This window comes from Myotis myotis, unplaced genomic scaffold, assembly GCF_014108235.1.
Source record: "Myotis myotis isolate mMyoMyo1 unplaced genomic scaffold, mMyoMyo1.p scaffold_m19_p_3, whole genome shotgun sequence".
In the NCBI taxonomy this organism is placed as follows: Eukaryota; Metazoa; Chordata; class Mammalia; order Chiroptera; family Vespertilionidae; genus Myotis; species Myotis myotis.
Window position 1 is genome coordinate 36,628,724 of NW_023416335.1, and position 18,522 is coordinate 36,647,245.

The 18,522-nt window shown below is 40.7% G+C and overlaps 1 pseudogene; it reads right to left on the bottom strand.

The window, feature by feature from the left end:
- Positions 1-15,934: 15,934 nt before the first annotated feature.
- Positions 15,935-16,638, bottom strand: LOC118649873 (annotated as a pseudogene).
- Positions 16,639-18,522: the final 1,884 nt, after the last annotated feature.

Here is an 18,522-nt window from a genome sequence, read left to right on the forward strand (position 1 = left end):
AGATGTATGTCCATTTCTAAAACAGATATAGATGGACCCTTCGTCACAATATTTTGCAAGACCTGAGACTGGAAAGAGGCATTGGCAAAATAGAATTGAGACTTAGAATGCTCCAAAGGTCTATCCTTAAGAAAATGAGGAAAGAAGCCAAGTTAAAACATCCATCCTCTGAGAGCCCGTCACTGTTCTCAGATATTTAAATGTAGAGTTCTGTGTCTGAAAACGTCGGTATGGCCAACAAAGATGGTCTTTGATGTTCCTATAATGCAGCGGTTCTCAACCTGTAGGTCGCGACCCCTTTGGGGGTCGAACGACCCTTTCACAGGGGTCACCTAAGACCATCGGAAAACACATATATAATTACATATTGTTTTGTGATTAATCACTATGTTTTAATTATGTTCAATTTGTAACAATGAAATTGGGGGTCACCACAACATGAGGAACTGCATTAAAGGGTCGCGGCATTAGGAAGTTTGAGAACCACTGCAATGGGTTTTCTCCCACATCCTCCACCCCAACTAAGGCTTGATCTCCCTCTTTTGTCACTCATTACCTTTGTGTTCTCAACTTACCCATCTCAAACACATTCTCCCTGTGCCACAAACACCCATACTCACGCACAAACACCTTAGCCTGTTCCAGGTCCTTCGTTGTTTTCATTCAAATCCAATCAAAATAAAATGTTCCCTCCACATAGAGATGAAAAGCATCAATTTACTGGCCACCGCTTACAATTTACACCAGGTACTGGGAAGAATATGAGTCACTGCCTCCAATTCCAAACTACCCGATCATGTTGCAGTCTTTATTCAATGAATCTCTGAATAGGTCTTTGAGGCAGGAAGGAGCAGTGAGTCAGAGAGTCGATGAGCTCAACTACCTAAGTCTATCTTAGACTTAGACAGTGTATCCCTTTGCACACTAATGCAAAAGGCAGCCATCATCCCATGCTACAGCCTTCACTGTCAGGTGGCACTTCCAAGTTCAGCCTTAACAAGGATAAATACAATCAGACACAGCTCAAACTCTGACTCAGCTACTGCAATTCCAGTCAGAGGGACTCAGAGGCCACATCCCTAAAGTAAATAGTAGTGCAATCTCAAAACAAATTGACTGCATATCTTTAAGGGCTGAATTGTGTCCTCTCTGGAATTCATATATTGAACTCCTAGCCTCCATACCTTAGAATGTGATCTGTTTAGAGTTAGGGTCTTTATAGAGGTTCTTAGGGTCTAATAAATATGGCTGGTGTCCTTATGAGAAGAGAAAATTTGGACACAGACATTGTACCAAGGGAAAATGACGTGAAGACATAAGGAGAAGATGGCCACCTACAAGCCAAGAAGAGAGTCCTGGAACTGACCCTTCCTTTACAGTCAGAAGGAACCAACCCCGCCAATACCTTAATTTTGGGCTTCTGGCCTCCAGAGCTGTGAGACAATAAATTTCTGTTGTTTAAATCACCTTGTCAGTGGTATTTTGTAATGGTAGCCTTAGCAAACTAATATAATGCCAATTTCCTCATTAGGGAGAAGTATGGTTCCCTGGATAGAGCATGTGTTGAGAGTCAGATAAAGCTTTGTTGGAATTGTAATGCCATCACTTCTTCACGGTGTGAAATTAGGCAAGGTGCTTCCCCTTTCTGAAACCAGTTTTTTCATCTGTAAAATGTGAATAATAATGCTTATCTCATAAAGCTGCTATGAGGATTAAAAGAGATAAGGACATGAAATTTGGGACATATGCTAAGTGCTCAATAACAGTGTCTCCGTATCGATGGCTTCACAAGTCTTTGAACTTGATAGAACATAAATATATAAACAACAATGACATTAAGAAAATAATCTCTCTGCATGCTAGAAATGTCAATCTTTGTAGTTTATGAGTAGTTCAACGTCAAGGGAATGCTAGTCATCATGACTTGAACGTATGTTGGATGAATTATGAATGGTTCTGCTGGCAGTTTCCTAAGTTAAATATGATACTTCCAGAAATAAATTGATGCAATGGACTCAATAAATTTTTACAACTTTCCCAAGAGATGTTGATAACTGAAAGATAGTGAGCCCTTAATTGCAAAACCATTTAGGTCATGGGCCCCTACAACCTAATCCAGTCCATTGTGTATTATTGTGTATTATTGGATTATGGTTTAGAGTTTATTGAATGAAATCAGATTTCTCTTTAACTTCCTCTACCAAAAACTGGGAATTATTCTGCTCACCAGAGAAGTTCTTATCCAAGACCTTTTTTTATCTTATGAATTTTCTGATGATGCTCTCATTGTACACTTTATTCAGGGCAGTGCAACAAATGGGATAATCAAAACACAGGAGTAAATGTTGTTATAAGGAAAGAAAATGTCAGGACACATTTTTGTTTTTTGACCTTTTTTAAAAACTTTCTTCAAGTGAGACTACCAGTGGTAAGTGTCCAGTGACCTGCTGTTCTGATCTTGGATTGCTTGATTACATCCAACAGAGAGGAAAGCACCAGCCCTAGCACAGTCTGTAATCACTCCAAATCTCTGGCTTAAGGTGGTCTTAGCTGGTTGTTCCAAACTTCCCCTGTTCTTCTGGTCCCTATTTTTCTGGAGGAATATGGTTCTTCTTCTCTATGTCCCTTCACTCACTCATTCATTCACCGAATTCTGTGATCACTCCATGACTAGGTTCTGCTATCCATGGAACAGATCCCTATCCCAAAATGGTTCCCAGACAGAATCTAAATCAGATCTGGGAATGTCTTAAGTAACAACTCCTTCCCTCCCTTCCCCTGAAGTCATATCCAATTCTAATTTTCACCTTTGGACCTGACTCTAGAGCAGTGATGGCGAACCTTTTGAGCTCGGCGTGTCAGCATTTTGTAAAACCCTAACTCAACTCTAGTGCCGTGTCACATATAGAATTTTTTTGATATTTGCAACCATAGTAAAACAAAGATTTATATTTTTAATATTTATTTTATATATTTAAATGCCATTTAACAAAGAAAAATCAACCAGAAAAATGAATTCACGTGTCACCTCTGACACGCGTGCATAGGTTCGCCATCACTGCTCTAGAGTAATGGTGATTTCTTAACTATCTATATGTTTTTTGGTTGTTTTTGACTTTTTAAAAACTTTTCAAAATATTCTTTATTGTCATAACCTCTTATTGAATGTGAGGTAGGTGGGGCAGAGAAATTACGGAAAACTGACCTACAGTAAGGTTGTATGGCTTGCTCAAGGTTACATCACCAGGGCCTGGGCTTTCCCACAAGCTCTCTGGTTGTCCCTCAAAATCACACAGCACCTTCCCAAGGCAGAAACACAGGACACTAATGTATTCACATTGCCAACCCATATTTTGTTCATGGGCCTTCCTACTGGCAAAGAAAGCATTCATTATTCTCATTACCTGCTCACCTGGTTCCTCGGGAAGCCTGGAATAAGTTTCTCTCACAACTTCTTAATGACACAATGGGATTTGGGAAGGGCATTGTTGAGTCATTTGCAGCCAAAGGAAAGTGTTATTTATAGCAATCTGCACAAACCAACTTTTGTGTTAACTAAAATGACTTCCTTCTGGCACAAAATAAGTACCAGGCTAATTGCCTATTAAATATACATACACTGTTAATTGCCTCCTTCAAGTTTAGCCATCTCTCTACCTTGGTCATAATCTATTCTCTGGCCTCTCCCAAATAGGTTGCATTTTATTCAATTTCAGAGGGTTCTCTTTCCAATACAGTTTAAGCTAATATTTTACATTTTGGCCAAGGATGACTTTGAGGAAAAAGAAAATTTTTCAGTATTTCCATCATTGCATGGTCTCTATATATTGAGTTTATAATTATCATTTGAACCTCCCCCCTGGAGTTGCTATCATTCAGCTTTTGCACGGCTTCCTTTCCCTTGTACATTATCCTCACTGTTCTCACCAGGTCTCATTTTCCCCATACACCAAACTGATGTTGCCATCCTGAAAGGCAGGACTCATTTCTTGTTCTGGAGCTTCACACCAAGTGCCTCATTGAGGATTATGCAGCATAGCACAGGTTAAAATTAGCAACAATAGATGCTAATTTTAATGTACGTTGAGTGAGTTCTACTTGCACATTGCCTTGCATTTTATCTTTTTACCCAGGTATGATTGGATACCCAGAGAAACCATAAACCAAGACACTATCTTATCTTCAATTTATGTTACAGTCCTGTTAACCATCGCCAAGTCAGTGCCCAAAGAATTAGGTTGAATCACTGTCTTTCTTAGTTGATACACCACGTTCCCAGTATACAGAAAATGAACCTGCATAATTTTTTTTCAGTTTTAAATACAATCTCTTATCACATACATGTCCATTTTCTAATTTTGCTTGTCCCTAGGTCCTGGAGTCAATAGCAACTTCAAATTTTCTCTCACATTTAACTATTACTAATAAGAAATATTATCAAAATTCTTATCTTTGAAATTAGGAGTTCATATATATATATATATATACATATATATATGTATTTAAAACTTTACTAGAGACTTCAAACTTAGGCAAATGTTTGAAACTCTCATTTCTAAATTTGAGCACAAATACTGCAAAAATTATTCAGTGAGTAAGAAAGTAAAAAAAAAATCATTGAAATGAGTTTTAACTTTGAAAGTTATATAGATTAATGTTGGAGATCTTTTTTTTTAAATTAAATCTTTATTGTTCAGATTATTACATTTGTTCCTCTTTTTCCCCCCCATAACTCCCCTCCTCCCAGTTCACGCACAACTCTGCGCCCTCACTCCCCACCCACTGTCCTCATCCATAGGTGCACGATTTTTGTCCAGTCTCTTCCCGCATCTCCCACACCCCATTCCCCCCCAAGAATAGTCAGTCCATTCCCTTTCTATGTCCCTGATTCTATTATGATCACCAGATTATTTATTCACTTGATTCTTAGATTCACTTGTTGATAGATGCATGTTTGTTGTTCATAATTTGTATCTTTACCTTTTTCTTCTTCTTCCTCTTCTTAAAGGATACCTTTCAGCATTTCATATAATACTGGTTTGGTGGTGATGAACTCTTTTAGCTTTTCCTTATCTGTGAAGCTCTTTATCTAACCTTCAGTTCTGAATGATAGCTTTGCTGGATAAAGTAATCTTGGTTGTAGGTTCTTGGTATTCATCACTTTGAATATTTCTTGCGATTCCCTTCTGACCTGCAAAGTTTCTGTTGAGAAATCAGCTGACAGTCGTATGGGTATTCCCTTGTAGGTAACTGAGTTTCTTTCTCTTGCTGCTTTTAAGATTCTCTCTTTGTCTTTTGCTCTTGGCATTTTAATTATGATGTGTCTTGGTGTGTGTGGTCCTCTTTGGATTCCTTTTGTTTGGGGTTCTCTGCGCTTCCTGGACCTGTAAGTCTATTTCTCTCACCAGGTGGGGGAAGTTTTCTGTCATTATTTCTTCAAATAGGTTTTCAATATCTTGCTCTCTCTCATCTTCTGGCACCCCTATAATTCTAATGTTGGTACGCTTGAAGCCGTCCCAGAGGATCCTTACACTATCTTCGTATTTTCGGATTCTTTTTTCATTTTGCTTTTCCAGTTGGGTGTTTTTTGCTTCTTCGCATTTCAAATCTTTGACTTGATTCTTGTGCTCCTCTGGTCTGCTGTTGGGTGTCTGTATAATATTCTTTATTTCAGTCAGTGTATGCTTAATTTCTAGTTGGTTCTTTATCACAACATCGAGGGTCTCATTAGATTTCTTGAGGATCTCATTACATTTATTGGTGGCTTCTAGACAGTTCTTAAGAGACCTTAAAAGTGTGGTTCTGAACTCTATATCCTCCATGGACAATTTTGTCCTGTTTCTTTGTCTCTGCATTTTTTATGCTTTCTTGGTGCACCCCCTAGTGGTCTTTGTGTGCAGTCTTGTTGTAGTTAAGCCTTGATGGTTGTCAGCAATAGTGGGGGTGATTTGACCTCCAGGCTAACTGGCTATGAGAGTCCGCTGTGCCTGCAGTGGGAGAGCTTCTGTGCTGGATCTCTAGGGCGGTGCTAATCTAGCATTTGCCTGAGGCTATCCGGCAAATGGCTCTGCGGAGGGCTTGGGCGGGCGGGTCCCCGGGGATCTACAGGGCGGGCTGAGCGAGCAGTTATGGCTGCTCTCAGTTCCATCTCTAGGGGCTCTGCCTCGCAGAGTCCCAGCAACCACTGCAAACCTCGGAGAGAAAGCTGCCTTCGATTTCCGACCGAAGCCAGACAGTCCCGCTTCTCCCGTTTGAGTCTGGGTCCCTAGAGACTCGCCCGGATCTGGAGCTCAGAGTCTGAAACTCCCTCCTGATTGAAAACAATAACCACGCCCTCCGCCTCCAGCCCGCTCCGCGCGCACTCCGCACCTGAGTATTTCACTTCAGCACTGCGCCTCCTCTGAGTCTGGGTATGATATTCTCTTTCCTCCTAGTTGTAGAATTTCCACTCAGCCAGCCTTCCTGTGGTTCTGGATGATGTCCGTTCTGTCTTTTAGTTGTTTTTTGAAGTGGTTGTTTGAGGCAGCAATCTCCGGCATTAACCTATGCCGCCATCTTGGTTTTTCCTCAATGTTGGAGATCTTTAAAATGTCAACACAAGGCATTAAATGGAGGTAACATGAAATTTTTAGGATAATACATATGGAATGATATTAATTGTTTTGTAACATAAAGACACATATAGATGCATGGAAAATGACTTTTACTTTTCACTGTTTTGTCTGAAATTTTCCCCTGACTATGAACTATATTTTACAGGAAAAAAAATACTAATTAAGAAATCACCAGTCTCATAATTTTCAAGACCTCGGTTTTATCTTTGTGCACAAGGTTAGGTATCTCTGGGTTGGCATAACTGCTTTTTTTATGCTGTATGGATTGTACTCCATTGGACACTGTTCTAGACCAGAGTAAAAAAAAACTTTTTCCAATAAAGAGCTAGATTGTAAATACTTTAGACTCCGTGGACTCATCTCTTTTGCACCCACACAATTCTGCTGATGTAGTTCAAAATCAGCTAAAAACAACATTTAAATGAGTGGGCATAGTTATGTTCCAATAAAACTTTCTTTACAGTCCTGGCCAGTGTGGTTCAGTTGGTTGGGCATTGTCCTGTGCACCAAAAGGTTGCCAAATCAATTCCTGTTCAGGGCACATACCTATGTGGTGGGCTCAATCCCTGGTAGAAGGCATGCAGGAGGCAGCTAATTGATGTTTCACTCTCACATCAATGTTCTTCTCTCTCTCTCTTCCTTCCTCTCTTTCTAAAAATCAATAATAAATCTTTTAAAAAAGACAACTTTCTCTACAAAAATAAGCTGGAGGCTGTATTTGGCCCATGGATCATAATTTATCACCCCCTGGTCTAGATCAATATTGTAGTCACTAGCCACATGTGGATATTTAAATTTACATGAATTAAAATTAAATAAAATTTAGAAATCAGTTTCTCAGTTGCACTAGCCACCATTCAAGTGCTCAATGACCACAGGCAGCCAGTGGCTGCCGCACTGGGCAACACAAATATAGGACATTTCTATCATCACAGAACATTTAAACTCATCTCTCAAGATGTACAAACTGCTCTAGAATTCTTTGGATAAGAATGAAAAAATAACATTTTATTCCATAAGCTACTAAATTCTAGTCATTTTAACACTTACTCCATGTGAATGATTATAATAGCATCAAGTAGTGTGAAATCTTCATATTCTGCACAAAATTGTCATTGTGTGATTTTAAGCAGCATCTTAATTTTCACCAGAGATGAGGTGTTAAAAAGCATGTTGAAATTTTATTTAGAAGATTTAAGAATGGAAAACTGATACTACCTATACGATAAGAATTACGGGATTGGCTTCCAATTATCTTTTTTCAAAAATAGCTTAGAAAACTGAAGTTTAAAATGCAATAATTTAAAATTTACCCAAAAATTATGATTGGGGGGGGGGGGGGGGGAACAGGTAAATGGAAAGAAATCTGACATAGTAGCGTCTAGGAAATGTATCATTCAAAACTGCCATCTGGGCCACAAGTGTTTGAAAGGGAATTTGTCCAAGTATTACTGCCCATTGCTTCTACCGCAAAAGCTCATGCTTGTTTCTTTAAGAATCAGAGATGAATGCAAAATGGGACAGGGTCACTTCCTTTTTTAAAATCATAAGCTATACGAGTCTCCAAGTGATGACAAGATAGCTTGCAAGACTACACAGCACATGAAGAAGAAGGGGAAGGGGCTCAGGTTCATCTGCTCACCTAGTGGCCAAATGTTTTTCTCCTCGGCAGCCCATTTGAAAGTGAATGCATAAGCAGCTGGCCCTAGCAGCAGCAATAAAGGTTTGTCTTCAAAAAATCATGACAGCAACTTCAGAAGGGAGGCTCAAGAGTCCGAGAGCAAGGCAGTTTGTTCTTGATGTTAAAGCCCTCACCGCAACAAGAGATCAGAGCGAATCATATTCAGTTAAACTTGGCACAAGTGGGGCCAACAACCTCATCCCATGCTGTTTAATTTTATAATTAAAGAACAGAAATGCCCGAAATAAATAGAACAACATTAATCAGCTCTTTAAAATACTAGTATACAAATTTATCCCTCTCATTTCAAAGAAACTGCGACAACTCCCAAGGGCTTCGTCCTGTGCAGGTGACACACTGTTTTCTAACTGTTTGACCAGCTGAGGTGTCAAAAGGCTGACCAGGCTTCACCGGGAATCCCAGTCTTAAGTATAACAAGCTGGGAAACCACCCCAGCAGTCCAATGGCATTCTCTATGTGGAGTCATCATCCCCAAGCCCCCTTTATTCTCTGACTCAGTTTCCCTTTATAAAAATGATCAAAGCGTGAGCTTTCTCACAGAAATTTTATGGGATTTGATGTGGTTTCTGAAGACATACTTTGGAGATCAAGGCAATGAATTTCATATGGCCAAATAAAAGGAGTTGTGTTTCTCTAAATCAGTGCTTCTCAAGTGTTAATGGGATATACATCACCTGAAAATGCTGTTAAAATTCTGATCCACGAGGCCTGGGTGAGGCCTGAGATTCAGCATTTCTAAGTCAGTTCCCAGATGATGAGAACAGCGATGATACCACACTTTGAGTAGCAAGCTAAGTTGTACACCAAGCATGTCAAACTCAAAGGCTAACACAGGCCAAATAAAAAAAGTTTAAGTTTATGTGGACCGCAAAAAAACAAAAGCTTCAATTTTCATAGAAACGTAGGTTTATTTCAATAGAGATATGCTGAATACAAAGGGCTGAAATAAATGACTAATCATTAACATAAAATAATAGAACATTTTAATAAAAATTAATATTTTTTCTTGAACATTAACTTACCAGACACTGAATAACTGCACAAATTAATAAGCGTAATGCAAATAAGCCTATTTTTCTTATTTGCCGAAAGTGAAATATTTCCTCTTGCGCACACCAAACAAGTCAGTCCAAGACTAATGATGTGGCAATCGGCTGCTAAAATATTCGCTGCTGGTATTAGTGGAGAGAAATGGTGCACCTGCATGTAAGGCACATAAGGGAAATGAATACAACATGATTATAGTAATCAGTCATTAATGAACGTTGTAGTTCCTTATTCATAATTATGTATAACAAGATATTGTACAAATTAAGTTATGAAATTTTTATTAAAATGTTTCTTACATACCATTACATTGGCTGGGCCACAAAAATATTCATTGTGGGCCGCATGCAGCCTGTGGGCCACAAGTTTGACATGCTCGTAATGTACACTAATTGCTATGCTCAAAGAATGGTTTTTAGGCTTGCGATTGATAGAGGGTACTATTCTTTAAATGCATACTTGGAAAATGTTAGAGTGCTATTGGATCTAGGAGATTATCTAGAATAAACTCTTCATTTTTAAAGAATATTTAAGGGACACACCCATAGTCACACCACAGAGTAGGGAGAGATGCTAGTCTGGCTTCCTTTAAACAGTTCTGATAGCACAGATCCCAAGTGCTGCACAGCAGAGCAAGTCTGTGTGCTGTGACAGAGGGGGAGCAGAGGAGGCCAAGGGGGGAAGGGAAAGAGAGAAGGGGAGATTTTACTCTTCACACAGCTGCATAACTGAGTTAGAAAAAGAGCACAGTCCATGACTTTAAGAACCACTGAAGAGAACCAAGATGGTGATGTAGCCAAACGCCTGTACTCGCTGCCTCCCACAGCCACATCAGAATTACAACTAAAATATAGAATAACCATCATCCAGATCTGCCAGAAAACTGGCCGAATGGAAGTTCTTAAACTAGAGAAATAAAGAAGAAAGCGCACTGAGACTGGTAGGAGGTGCAGAATGGGCTGACCAGCACCCACGTGTGCTACTGTTTTGTTTTGTTTTGTTTTTCATTGATTTCAGAGAGGAAGGGAGAGGGAGGGAAAGATAGAAACATTAATGATGAGAGAGACTCACTGATGGGTTGCCTCCTGCACGCACCCTACTGGAGATTGAGCCTACAATCCAGGCATGTGCCCTTGCTGGAATTGAACCTGGGACCCTTCATTCCACAGGCCAACACTTTATCCACTAAGCCAATCCAGCTAGGGCATGTGCTGCTTTTTTAATCGGGAGGGAGATCATCTCTGTGGAGGCTTCCAGGAGGAGGAAGGGGTCCAAGCCCCACATCAGACCCCCAGCCCAGGGCCCCAGAGCTGGGAAAAGAAGTCCCTACAGGCAGTACGAACTATGGGCTCTAAAAACCAGTGCAGACTGGGTCTCAGTGACACAGAGGCTACTGAAGACCCAGCTGCTCCTCTTAAAAGGCTGGCACCATGAACTGAATTTACAAGCTCCTGCTTCCTGTGAGCTCCAGTGCGGGACTCTGGGGGACCCAGACACATACAAGGAGGAATTGGATTGCCTGGCTTCGAGGAAGGAACTCGGAAAGCAGATTTCTCCCAAACTGAGGTGCTCACAGGGATCATTGTTCCTACACTGGGACCTTCCTGGTCCCAGGGCTGACTGGCAATCATTTCTGTTTGCTCCACCCTGGAGATTCCCTGAGACTCTGCCCCATCCAATTTACAATCCCACCAAGCTGCTTACAGTGGCTTTTGCATATGAATGGCCTGTCCTTTCTCAGGCTAAGCCCTGTCAAACAAGCTGCAGCTGGGCCAGGGAGCCCCAAAACTATCAATAAAGGGCCCAAGACCCAGCACCAGCCTGCCTTGCTTCACAGCTATGCCTCGGCTGGGCACTGCCAAACCCAATACAAAGAGGAGGAATCTGCAGATCTCTCTGTAGCTCCTGCTTAGGGGGGAAGGAGGGGCAGGAAGCAGCTAACTTCACACCTCCCTGGAGACCCAAGAGCCAGTGTACCCAGTGGTCATGCCATAACAGATTACAACTCTACACATCCATAAGTGACACACTCAAGGGGCAGACTCAGTGAGCACCAAAGCCCCACTGAAACAATTCCTGCTCCACAAGGGTGTCTCCTGCACAGTAGCTCTCCCACTGTAGTCACAGCTGGTCCCCACAGCCAATTGTCCTGAAGGTCAATTCCTCCCAGTGACACTAACAGCAATCAAGGCTCAACTACAACAAGACTATACACACAGCCCACAAAGGGGTGCAACTAGAGTGTCTACCTCAAGTGATTGGGGAGGCTGAGACACTGGGCCCTATAGGACACCTGCTATACAGAGCCACTCTATCAACTCAAAGAGCCTTAGCAGCTCTATCCAGTACATTGAAACAAACACAGGGAAGCAACCAAAATGCAGAGACAAAGAAACAGGTCACAAATGAAATAAATAGAAGAAAGCAAACTACTGGATATAGAGTTAAAAACCACAGTTATAAGGTTACTTGAGAATCTTCTAGAAACCCTCAAAGGACTTAGTAAGACTTTCAAGGATCTTAGTGAGAATGCCAAAAAATGGAAAAGGACCAGTCAGAAATTAAGCATACACTGAATGAAATAAAGAATAATTTACAGGGATTCAACAGTAGACTAGAGGATCCTGAGAAGCAAGTCAATGATTTGAAATATGAGGAAGCAAAAAACACCCAACCAGAAGAACAAAAAGAAAAAAGAATCCAAAAATATGAAAATAGTATAAGGAGCCTCTGGGACAATTTCAAGCATACCAGCATTCAAATTATGGGGGTGCCAGAAAAAGAGAGAGAGCAAGATATTGAAAACCTATTTGAAGAAATAATGACAGAAAACTTCTCCTACCTGGTGAAAGATATAGACTTACAAGTCTAGGAAGCACAGAGAATCCCAAACAAGAGGAATCCAAAGAGGACCACACCAAGACACATCATAATTAAAATTCCAAGGGCTAGAGACAAAGAGAGAATCTTAAAATCAGCAAGAGAAAAATAGTTAGTTACCTACAAGGGAGTGCCCATATGACTGTCTGTTGATTTTCAACAGAAACTATGCAGGCCAGAAGAGAGTGGCAAGAAATATTCAAAGTGATGAATAGCAAGAACCTATAACCAAGATTACTCTACCCAGCAAAGCTATCATTTAGAATTGAAGGTCAGATAAAGAGCTTCATAGAAAAGAAAAAACTGAAGTTCATCACCACCAAACCAGTATTATATGAAATGCTGAAGGATAATCTAAGAGGAGAAGAAGAAGAAGAAGAAGAAGAAGAAGAAGAAGAAGAAGAAGAAGAAGAAGAAGAAGAAGAAGAAGGAGGAGGAGGAGGAGGAGGAGGAGGAGGAGGAGGAGGAGGAGGAGGAGGAGGAGGAGGAGGAGGGGAGGAGGAGGAGGAGGAGGAGGAGGAGGAGGAGGAGGAGGAGGAGGAGGGGAAACTATGAACAACAAAATGGCAACAAATACATATCTATCAACAATTGAATCTGAAAATCAAACAAATAAAAAATCTAATGAACAGAATAAACTGGTGAATAAAGTAGAATCAGAGGCATGGAAATGGAACAGACTGGCGATTCTCAGAGGGAAGGGCAGGGGCAGGAAGAGATTAAACAGAGATCTTATATGCATGTATGCATTATCTATGGACACAGACAATGGGTGGTGAAGGTCTGGGGTGGGGCAGGAACTGGGTGGAGGGGAGCTATGGTGGGGGGGGGGAGGGAAGAGGGACATCTGTAATAATCTCAACAATAAAGATTCTTTTTTAATTAAAAAATAAAAGAACCACTGAAAAAAGTTGTTGGGTAGCTAGGTTAGGTAAGGTGCTGTGCTTCCTGTCTAGTGGAAGTCTTATTTCTCTCCACTACAGAGGAAAGAAACAGACTTGTGATAGCCGGTACCACTCTTCTATGCAATGTCAGGATCCAGATGTGTTGAAAGATTAGAAAGTGGGCTGGAATTCTCAATTTAGACAGTGCATATACAGCATAAGATTGTTTTTATCATCTCTACATAGGTGTCCTTGTTTTTTAAATCCTTATTATCCTCTATATATTTGGAGCATAATTTTCACCCAGTGCCCAAAAAACCCTATAATGGTGCATTCCAATACTGTGTCCTCATTTTTTGTCTGCTTGATATGCCAGTTTCTGAGAAAGCGATGTTAAAAATCTTTCACTATGAATGTAGATTTTCAATGTATTCTTTGGCTTTATTTATATTTCAAAGCTCTAATGAAAATTGTAAATTGTTTTATGATTCTTCTATCTTCTTGGTAGGTGTTTTATTAATGTAATGCATCTTTTCTTTTCCCTCGCCATGCTTTTACCCTTGCATTATACTTTGTCATTTTAACATTGTTACCCCTGTTTTCGCTTTATTAACATCTGCTTGGCATATAATTTTCCTTAGCTTTATTTTCAAACGTTCTGCATCATTTGGTTTTATATTTGCCTTTTGTAAACAGCTCATAACTGGATTTTTAAATTCAATTCTGAAACTCTGTGTCAGTCACATAGATTGTGATTCTTGACATATTTTTCCTTTCTGTTACCCTGTTTAATGTGCATCTTTTTTCCCCCTGATCTCTTGTTGCTAAAATTTTCTTTATTCCATCTTTCTCCTCTAATTACTTGGAAATTACATATATTGCTACTCTTCTTTAAATATCTACCTTTAAATTTTAAAATGCATCTTTAAGCATATTTAAGCCAAAAATTAATTTATGTTTTTTTACTCAAGAAATAGGCAATGCCTGCCTACCCTATGTGAGTCGCTGTCCAGGGGTTCTGCAGAATAAGAAATGGACAGTAATGTCATGGAATTTTATTCTGGTGGGAATAGAAAGACAATAAAAACAATAAACGCTATCTATGGGTTTTTAAAGGACAGCAAAGAGGCCAGTGTGGTTGGAGTGGCGTGGGAGAGAAGGGAGGCAGTGGGACATGAGGTCAGGGAGGTGATAGGGTCAAGTCACAAAGGGCTGCGTGGATCAGAGTCAGAAACTTGGCATTTGCACTGAGCTAGTTGGGAACCAGTGGAGGGGTTTTTTTGTTTGTTTGTTTGTGGTTTTTTTAAAAAAAAAAAACCATTTGATCTTTTTTTTTAATATATTTTATTGATTTTTTACAGAGAGGAAGGGAGAGAGAGAGAGAGAGAGTTAGAAACATCGATGGGAGAGAAACATCGATCAGCCGCCTCCTGCACATCTCCTACTGGGGATGTGCCCCCAACCAAGGTACATGCCCTTGACCGGAATCAAACCTGGGACCTTTCAGTCCGCAGGCTGATGCTCTATCCACTGAGCCAAACCGGGGTTTCGGCAGTGGAGGGTTTTGATCAGAGGAGAGAAGCACTCTGACTTGGGTTTAAGCAGGATCACTCTGGCTCAGTGGGATTATTTTCAGGTGAAGAAAAGCATAGACAGAAGCAATAGGCTATTGCAAAAATCCAGTGAAATATAACGGTGGCTTAGATCTGTGTAGTGGCAGGAGTTGGTGAATAGTGGTCAAATTCTGGATGTATTTTGGAGTCAGAGTCAAAACTAAGTTTGCTGGAAAACCAGATTGTGGTATGAACGAAAGAAAAGATGAAATCAATAAAAATAATGTTTTTTTAAAAAAGAAAAGATGACAAAGATGCTCTCTGTGACCTACCTCTAGTCATGCTCCTCTAAGCCCTCAAGACTCCAACCTTGGGCTCGGTTCTTGCCCATTTAGTCAAGTTCTAGCAAGACACCTGCTGGGTCTGACCAAAGTCCTCATCCCCTATCCTTGATATCTGTTATGGACTAAATGTTGGTATTCCTCCCAATATTCATATGTTGAAATCTAATCCCAAAGGGATGGTATTAGGAGATGGGGCCTTTAGTATATTATGAAGATGTGAAGGTGGACCCTCATGAATAGGATTCATGACTTTATAAGCATCATGAGTTTGCTTCTTCTTCTCTCTCTCTCTTGCCTCTTTCCACCATGTGAGGATACAAGAAGTTGGCAATCTGCAACCCCAAAGAGGGTTCTCAACAATAACCGACCATGATACCACCCCGATCCCAGACTTCCAGCCTCCAGGACTGTCAGAAATAAATTTCAGTTATTTGTAAGCCACCCAGTGTGTGGTACTTTGCTATAGTAGCCTGAACTAAGACAACATCTTCTCACCCTGGCCTGACAGGAGCAGGAATCCAGTTGAGTTAGTCTAGCATGAATCCCCCTAGCCTGGATGTTTCTTCTTGTAATTTCCTATCCACTGACATCCCACCCTGCCGTTTGGCTATAAATTCCTACTTGTATAGCCCAAACATTTCCACTCACATGAGACCCTCTCTTGCCACACGAGGATGTTTCCCCTATGGCAAACCCCATTGCAGCAGTTCCCCTGAATGAAGTCTGCTTTACCACCTTTTAAAAATGTCTGAATAATTTATTTGCTTTTTGTTGTTGTTGTTCTTTGGTTAATCTCTTTCCATCCCCACCACCCCCACCCTCTCTGAAATCTGTCGTTCTGTTCCATAAATCCATGTCTCTGGGCCTATTTTGTCTTTTAATACATGGCTTTTGTTGCATCTTTAAGATATCACAAATAAGTCTGGCATTTTGCTATTTCTGGAGCTGGACAACTTAGATCTGATTCATCAGCCTGCTGAACTGTTCCTTTTGCAGAAACATAGACACCATCCAAAAACTTTCTGATATCCTTGTTTTTAACTGTTGTTACTTGCTGAATCAAAGCAGTGGAGTTTGATACAAGTTCAATGTCGTTTCCTTCAAGAATTAACTCATCTTTCTGGGCTTGAGATATTGAACAAACAACCCCTGACCTCATTCAAACCCTGTGGATTTATTTTTCACCCAAGAAATTTTTTATTTCAACAAGAGAACCATTCTCCTGAACAACAACGCTGATGGGGAAGTGAGCGTACTCAGACCTCATTTTGTAACGGAAGCCCAGAGTAACACCCTTGATCAGGCTCTGTACATAACTGCAGGTAGTGCCAACGGTAGCCAATTCCTTTTTATTTCACAACCATTTTTCAACCTGGAGCCTCTTCTTTTTCTTTCCAAAGAGACTGAGTTTTACATTGACATGATTTAAGTCCCTCTTCGGGATACCTCTGGGGCCCTTCACAATAACAGTCCCTTCAGAGTGATGTCGACATTTTCTGGAATGTCAACAGTCTGATTGCTGAAAATGGTCTTCGTCCTTGCGATAGATGTGGCAAAGAGAAAATATCTCAGAAATGTCTTTTCTTTAACAAGAATAACACCAGGATGTTTCATTTGAACGACTGAATGGCAGCATTTGCCATTAATGGCAGGAATAACTGGTTATTGAAGAGCAGGTTGGGAAATAAGCTACGTTCAGAACATGTTGAATTTGAGATACCTATTCCACACCTCAGTGAGATGGAAAGTGTGCAGTCATAGAGAAGGGTCTGCAAGTCATGGGAGGCCGTAGTGCTAGAGATTAAGATTCAGGAGTTCCTGGGGATTAAATAGGATAGAATTTGATGACACAAACTGGGATGCACTCATCAAGGCAGTCAGTAGAAAGAGAAAGGAGAAGGTGCCACTTTCCTATTAGAGTTAAGGGGGTTGGAAGAGTCCACACATTTCCACTCACAGGAGACCTTCTCCTGCCATGCCATAGTTGCTATGAGTCCCTGATTCTGAACAGCTCTGGGGCGGAGAATTAGTAGGTAAGCATGGATTTATGTTCAGGGGAGCTTTAGAACACCTCCACTTGCCTATAGCATTGAGTTGGAATGAGATCAAAATATTATTTCTTGAAATAAGTAGAATGCATATTTTTCCATATAAAGCTATTGCCATGACAAGAGATTATTGTCCAAAAATAGGAAACATAGTTATTAGTCCTGTTTGGGCTTTGTATCACTCTTTGCATTTTGAGAGTTTTCACAGAATATTATTAAATCCTGATGCCCAAATGTTGATAAGAAAGCTGGGGTTCTGAATGGTCCAAGCTGAGGTTCTAGAAGGCCATTATCACCCAGATAATAAGTGGGATTCTCTCCTTATGATGTTCTCCTTTTTGGCTATTGATGTAATGTTAGTGGCCCAGACATCCATAGGGCTGGCACCGAACGTCATTTAGCCCGAAGTGCGGATGCATTCACAACCAGACACTCTGTTTCCTTAATGATTAAGGGGACGTGCTCTCTAGATAACTGTGGAGCCAGAGACAAATACTGTGGCTACTGAACTAAGCAAAATTAACTGGCCTGTGGGAGGGTCAGAGCGTGGCCTCTGCAGGGTGCACTCTCCAACTGAGCTAATCAGCCTGGGGAGCCTTCTAATTCTAATTAAATTGAGAGAGGGGGGTGTTTTTCTTGCTTGTTGTCCAGCCCACGCAGAATGTAGAAACCATTTCACCGTGGGTCCTGTCGTCTCTGATTAGAGAGCGTACTGGTTCTGTTGAAACACAGCTTCAGGGTTTGTTAGAACAGTAATGAAACAGAAGGGAGTCAAGCATGTCCAAAAGGAGAGGCAACACAACAGGAGCATTTCTGTGCACACACAGAGACTTTATTTGGGACTGTGTTTTTCTTGTCTCTAGACTTACAGCAAATGTTAACATGCAATCGGGAGTTTAGTTATTTTTCACACTCTCGTATTAAGAAGCAGAAAATTCATAAATATTTACCAGGTTGTTGCATGGGACGTGTAATTTCTTCTCTCCCCATAAATTATAAAATGTGTTTACATTTTATTCATCACTAGGGGGGAAATAAGTGTGGGAAGACACCCCTGGTGAACTCTAAGTCTCCTTCAGATCTCAACTTACATGTGACCTACCCAATACTGTTCCTAATCCTTAAATTGGGTTCTCTCTTTGTTACTTCTCCTAGCATCTTTCTTATTATTCCCAGCCATTAATTATGTCACTGTTTCTATTCGGTAAACTCTTTAAAGTCTATTTTCCTGACCACACTAAACTCCATGAGGACAGATACCATGTCTGTATTGGTCTCCACGGCATTCCCAATATCTTGCAGATAGTTGATGCACAATAATTAGTTTTCGAGCCCTGGCCAGTGTGGCCCAGTTGGTTGAGCACCATTCAGTGCACTGAGAGGTCACCAATTCAATTCCCACTCAGGGCACATGCCAGTGTTGCAGATTCAATCCTTGCTCAATGTTTGT